Raw genomic sequence first — 7,102 nt, forward strand, 5'->3', positions numbered from 1 at the left:
CCCTCCTCTAGCTTATCTCTCCATGCTTCAGGCTCTCTGCCTTTATTCCTGATGAAGGGCTTTTGCCCGAAACGTCGATTTTGCCTGTCCTCGGATGCTGCCTGAATTGCTGTGCTCTTCCAGCACCACTAATCCACAACAGTATCATTTGCAGAGGCATTGACACTTGCACTTCCTGAAGTGGAATGACAGTGCTGTCTGCTCTAATACAGGCTGAATCAATACCTGTCAGTATCTTCTTGCCGGCTGCCCTGACATAAATACTGACTGTAAAACAGTTGAAACAATTCTTTGAAGAGGAACCAGTGGCTGCTATAAATGTCTTCCCTTATGTACAGGGCAACCGCAATGTATACAGAAAACTCATCACGTTGGCAGGTAGAGAAAGCCTAGTGCACCAGGTAGTAAGGCAAAAACCAAGTACTATCCTATGAAAGGAAAGGTTAACATAGGAATCAGAGGCAAGCAAATAAACACCTCTGATGTGCAAGGAGATTGCTCAATAATGGCTAGGGCCATGCAGATGCAATGAGGCAGCTCTTCCATTTACTCTGTACCGCAGTGTCGCTACTGGTGGAACCACATTCTAATATTGCTTGGAGAAAATTCCCATCTGTTCTTAGCTAAGACTGACTGCTCAATTATCAGAGCTGACATTAACAGGCACTTGGGTTTGACATTTAACAATAGCCCAGTTAGATCAGCTCCAGCACCTTTTAGTTTCAGTGGGAACTCTTTGTGCTCATGGTCAGGTGATGCCTTTATGAAACTCCTTGGAAGCTTTTGCTGCATGAAAGACACTATATAAATACAGGCCGTCATTGCTGCTGTTTTGTATGTGTGCAAATAAAAGCTACTGAAACAATCAGATTTGGGGACAGAGGTTAAGATTAAAAGAGAAAGCATGCTGCTACTTTATCAATTATTTGTCTCAAATAGGTTATCAGAATCCAGCTCTCAACCTTTCTAATACGGAGACAGTGCCTAGAGTGACCGTCAGTGTGCCAGAAGGTCTGTTGTCCCTGTTCTTAGTGATTGGCACTGGGGAGCAGGTGTTAGACTTTCAATGTTTATTATTTGGGTCTTTAGATTTTATTAGATTAGATTCCCTACAGTATGGAAACAGGCCTTTTGGCCCAGCAAGTCCACACCGACCCTCCAAAGAGCAACCCACCCATACCCACTCTCCTACCTCATATTTACCCTTGACTAATGCACCTAACGCTATCGGCAATTTAGCATGGCCAATTTACTTGCCTTCAAGGACAAAGTTCAGCTGAGTTCAGTAGGAAGATGCTTGTTTCCATGTGTTTGTGCATGTGCAATCTCCTTGCACATCAGAGGTGTTTATTTGCTTGCCTCTGATTCCTATGTTAACCTTTCCTTTCATAGGATAGTACTTGGTTTTTGCCTTACTACCTGGTGCACTAGGCTTGCAGGTCAGGTGAATTGGCCATGCTAAATTGCCCGTAGTGTTAGGTATAGGGGTAAATGTAGGGGTATGGGTGGGTTGCGCTTCGGCGGGTCGGTGTGGACTTGTTGGGCCGAAGGGCCTGTTTCCATACTGTAATGTAATCTAATTTACCTGATCTGCACATCTTTGGATTGTGGGAGGAAAAAGGAGCACCCAGAGGAAACTCACGCAGACACTGGGAGAACGTGCAAACTCCACACAGACAGTCACCCGAGGCGGGAATCGAACCTGGGTCCCTGGTGCTGTGTGGCAGTGCTAGCCACTGAGCCACCAGGTGATGAGTTAACAAAATATAACTGCCTACTCAAGGTGGAATTGTTGCCTAATTCTGCATAACGAGGAGGGTCCCTTGAACTCGAAATTGGCTTTACAATGACAAGAGGCAAGAAAACCAGAATGGAAAGTCAATAGAAAGACAAGCAGTACAAATTGCAACAGGAACATCCTGGAGCAAGTCACCTGGGTCTAAAGGAAAACTTGTCAGTGACCAATATTAAACACTACGCTGTCTCTCTGGTGTATGAAAGAAAACAGATGGGGTCCAGGCACTGTTTTTAAACTTCAAACAGAAATCCTGCCGGATTAGATGAATGAGTGTCACTTGCTCCATTCTGCTGCGATGTGTATGTGTAAAGCAGAACACAGACACAAACACATGGAAACAGGCATCTTCCTACTGAACTCAGCTGAACTTTGTCCTTGAAGGCAGGAAGGATGCCGATTGGAAAATATCAACCAGGGACCAGGAAACAGACTTAACAGTCAGCCACTGCCAAACACTTTATGCTTGTGACTGAACTCCCAATGACCCTGGGAGGCCTCACGTTGGGATCCAGCTCAAACCAAGGCCCCCTCTCTTCCCGATGATAACAGATGGGAGATTCTCTCAGATCCACACGCAGAATAATGAGGATTCACAGAGCATTGGATTGTTATGGCGCAGGGAGAGGCTATTAGGCCCATTGGTATCCGTCCTTCAAACAAGCAACTCACTTCCCATCAGTCTCCTTCCTACCTTCTCCCCGTAGCCCTGCACTTCTTCATTTTTCAGATCACCAACGTTGAAAGTCTCCATTGAATCTTCCTCCATCACACACTCAGGAAAGGCAGTTCAGATCTCAACCATTCATTGCGTGAGAAAGATTTTCCTCAGCTTCTTCGCTTCTCTTACGAATTACTTTAATCTCTCATTCTCAGTGCTATTACAAATGGGATCAGTTTCACCCTCAGTTGCTCAGTCGAGACCACTCAGATTTTGAATACCACTCTCAGATTTCCTCCCCATCTATCTTCATAAACAAAATTCTTCATACCTTGAACCATTCTCATGATTTCTTCATAACACCTTCACATTCTTCCTAAAGTGTGGTGCCTAGAACTGAATGGAATACTCCTTACTTTTGTACTGTATGGCCACATTTACTAAGATTTGAATACTATACGCGTTATAGAATTCTTACAGGGCAGATAGAGGGCACTTGGGCCATTGAGTCTGTACTGACCATCTGAAGAGCATCCCACCCAAACCTTTTTGCATGCAAATAGACTTGCAAACTGACTCAAGAAAGGAGTCCATTCACAATTCAGGACTGCCTGTATTTTACATTGTCACCTTATTCTTCCTACCAGAAGAGATCACTTAGCATTTCTTTTCATTATTTGGAGATACCGGTGTTGGACTAGGGTGTACAAATTTTTATTTATCATCTAGTTACAGGTTGCCATCCATGATTGCCCCAAACCTAACTCTAACTTCTTTATGTTGGGTGATCTGCTATCTTAAGTAAGCTGTTACCTTAATAAATAGTCTGATGCTTAATACTTCATTAAATTCGTTCTGCGAATCCAAATACATTACATCCATTGTTTCTTCTTTATATATCCTCCTTGTTATCTCGAGTTACAGTATATTTGTCAGGCATGATTTCCCCTTTGTGAAACTATACTGACTGTGCTTGATCATATATATTTCTACATGCTGTGTTATTACATCGCTTTTTAATAGGGTCTAATGTTTTCCTAATTAAGCTAATCGGTCTATAATTATATGATGCATGTTCCCCCTCCCCCACTTTTGAATAAACAGTGTTATATTGGCAGTTTACCAATTCTGTAGAACTTAGATGTTGGATAAGGTTTCTTGAACAATTAACACCAGCGCACCCACTATCTCAATAGCCTCTTCCCTTAACATCCTAAGATCCATCCCCTCAGGTCATTGAAACTTATTGGTTTTTAGTCCCATTAGTTTCTCTAGCACTTTTTCCAGTGATAATTGTTTCCTCTTCTCCCTTTTACCCTTGAATATTTATAATTTTGAAACATTATTAGTGTCTTCTACCATAAAGACTGATGCAAGATATTTATTCAACTCCTCACCGGTTTCCTGGTTCCCTGTTATTGCTTTCCCATTTCTATGAGGGACCTATGTTCACTTCATTGCACTCCTGCAATCGCCAGAACATCAATCCTTAGAGGAGACCAAAACTGCACATAATAATCCAGGTGTGGTCTCACCAAGGCCCTATAACTGCTGCAAGAGGTCCCTGTTCCTGCTCTCAAATCCTTTCACTATGAAAGTCAACAAACTATTTGCCTCTTGCACTTTCATGCTTACTTTTTGCAACTGGTATACAAAGACTGGCAGGTGTCATTGTCAGTATCTTTTGGAATATTGTATACAATTCTGGTTTCCTTCCTATGGGAAGGACGTTGTGAAAGCCGGAAGGGTTCAGGAAAGATTTAATGATTGCCAGGGTTGGAGGATTTGAGTTATAAGGAGAGACCGAATAGGCTAAGGCTATTTTCCTGGAGCAGAGACTGAGGTTTATAAAATCATAAGTGACATGGATAGGGCAAATAGACAATGTCTTTTCCACAGAGTGGGGGAGTCCAGAACTAGGCTTTAGGGTGAAGGGGGAAAAGATATAAAAGAGACCCAAGGGGCAACATTTTCACACAGACAGCCAGAGGAAGTGGTGGGAGCTAGTAAGATTGCAACATTTAAAAAGGCATCTGGATGGCTATACGAATAGGAAGGGTTTGGAGGGATGTGGGCCGGGTTCTGGCAGGTGTGACTAGATAGAGTTGGGATATCTGGTCAGCATGGACGACTTGTCCCGAAGGATGCACGTCTCTATAACTTTATTTGCCTTTGAATCTCAATCCGCTTTGTTGTTAAACCCCTTTCCCAAACGTTTCATCCAACTCTGCCCTTATTCCTTTGAAAAGACCCATATTTAAGTTTCTAACCCAAGGTCCTCCTGCTCAAACCGAATACTAAATTTGGCCGTGTTATGGTCATTGACACCCAGGAGATCTTTACCCTAACATCTTTCATGAAACTGCCTTATTACACATTGCTAGATATAAAATAGTCCGATCCCTTGTTCAATTCACAGCACACTGTTCTCAGAAACTGTACTGAAAACACTAAGAATTCTTCCTCTACCAATCGGACTATCCCAATCTACATGAAGATCAAAGTCACCCATGATTAATGTCCTACCTTTTCTTCAAGCCCTCCTTATCATCTGATTTATTCGGTCCCATTGTGAAGCCTATAGTTTACTCCAACCTGTCTCTTCTCTCTTAGTTCTCACCTTTGCCCGCATCAATACATCTTCTAATTCAAGACCATTTCTTGCTATTGTGATTATTCCAACTTGTACTAATAATGCTACCCCACCAATCTTTTCTTCCTGGTTCTTCTTACAAAAAGTCACATACCCCTGAATATTTAGTTTCCACCTTTGATTTCCTTGTGTGTCTCTATTTTTCATAACCTGTACTTGCCATCAATTCATTTATTGTGTTCAAATACTAAATGCATTCAATTAAAAAAAAACATTGACTTTATCATATCCTTTCAGTCCATTGACCCCTGACTTTCAATGCTTGTGCATTAAAGATAAAGACATCTTTTTCAATGATGGCAGCCAGTGACGAGTGGAGTTCAGCAGGGGTCAACGTTGGGATCACAACATTGTACGTTAATGACCTAGATAAAGGAATGGAGGGTATTGTTGCTAGGTTGCAGATGACACAAAGGTAGGTGAAGGGGTAGGTAGTATTGAAGAGACAGCAAGGCTGCAGAAAGACTTGGACAGGCTAGAAAAATAGGCAAAGTCACAGCAGATGGAATACACTGAGAAAGTGTGAAGTTGTGTACTTTGTTAGGAAGAATAGAGGCACAGACTATTTTCCAAGTGGGGAAAGGCTTTGGAAATCTGAAGCACAAAGGAACTAGGGAGTCCTATTTCAGGATTCTTTTCAGATTAAAATGTAGGCTCAGTTGGCAGTTAGTAAGGTAAATACAATGTTAACATTCATTTCAAGAGTAGAAGAGCAGATATGCACTGCCGAGGCTGCATAAGGCCAGACCACATTTTGAGCCCCATATCTAAGGAAGGATGTGCTGCATAGGAGGGATCAAGGGGATTATGAGAATGATCCTGGGGATGAAGTATTTGTCAGATCAGAAGCGGTTCAGAACTCTGTGCTCAATGGAGCTTAGATGGATGGGGGGTGGGGTGGGAACAGGGAATCTGATTGAAATTTACAGAATGCTGAGGCCTGGATAGAGTGGATGCAGAGACTGTTTCCACCAGTAGGAGAGATGAGGACATGAAGGCATAGCCTCTCTGGAACGGAGAAGATGAAGAATTTCTTCAGCCAGATGGTGGTGAATCTATGAAGCTCATTATCACAGAGAACTGTGAAGGCCAAGTCAATGAGTATATTTAAGACAGAGCTAGATTGATTCTTTATTAGTAAGAGGGTCAAGGATGAAGGCCAGAGAATGAGGCTAAAAAACTATCAGCTAGGATTGAATAATGGAGCAGACATGATAGGCTGAATGACCCAATTCCACTCATTTATTGTACTCTGTTCAACCATTGGCTCCAGCAGGTTGAAGCGAAGCCCACAGATAAGTGCTATCCTATCGCCCAGTATTGATGTCAAAATCCATGAACGGAAACCCGCTTCATCTGTATCAATCTTTGATTTACATATTTAACTCTGACTTCATTTACCCAATGCCAGTTTGCCCATGACTCAGGATCTGCATCCAGGAGCTGTACTGATGTCAGGATTTTAACGACCCTGGTGGAATTCAATCTCAGCACCAATGAGCAGGCTACTATGAGGCAAGTGTGGTTTGATAACACTAGTAATGACAACGTCTATCATATTACCACTGATCAAGAAGAGACTGATGCTGTTGTAATTTGCCAAGTTACATTTGTCCTGTTGTGTACTTGGACAATTTTCCATATTGCCTCTTCGTAGGATATGTGGAACAATCCATCTTCCGCAACTACACTGGCCCCACCCCCCACCTTTTCCTCCGCTACATCGATGACTGTATCGGCGCCGCCTCGTGCTCCCACGAGGAGGTTGAACAGTTCATCCACTTCACCAACAACTTCCACCCCGACCTCAAATTCACCTGGACAGTCTCACATTCCTCCCTCCCCTTCCTCGACCTTACTATTTCTATCTCAGGCGACCGAATCAACACGGAATCTCTTTCCAATCCTCCCACTTCCTCCAAACAAAAGGAGTAGCCATGGGCACCCGCATGGGCCCCAGCTATGCCTACCTCTTCGTAGGATATGTGGAACA

Source organism: Chiloscyllium plagiosum, chromosome 4, assembly GCF_004010195.1.
Source record: "Chiloscyllium plagiosum isolate BGI_BamShark_2017 chromosome 4, ASM401019v2, whole genome shotgun sequence".
Classification (NCBI taxonomy): Eukaryota; Metazoa; Chordata; class Chondrichthyes; order Orectolobiformes; family Hemiscylliidae; genus Chiloscyllium; species Chiloscyllium plagiosum.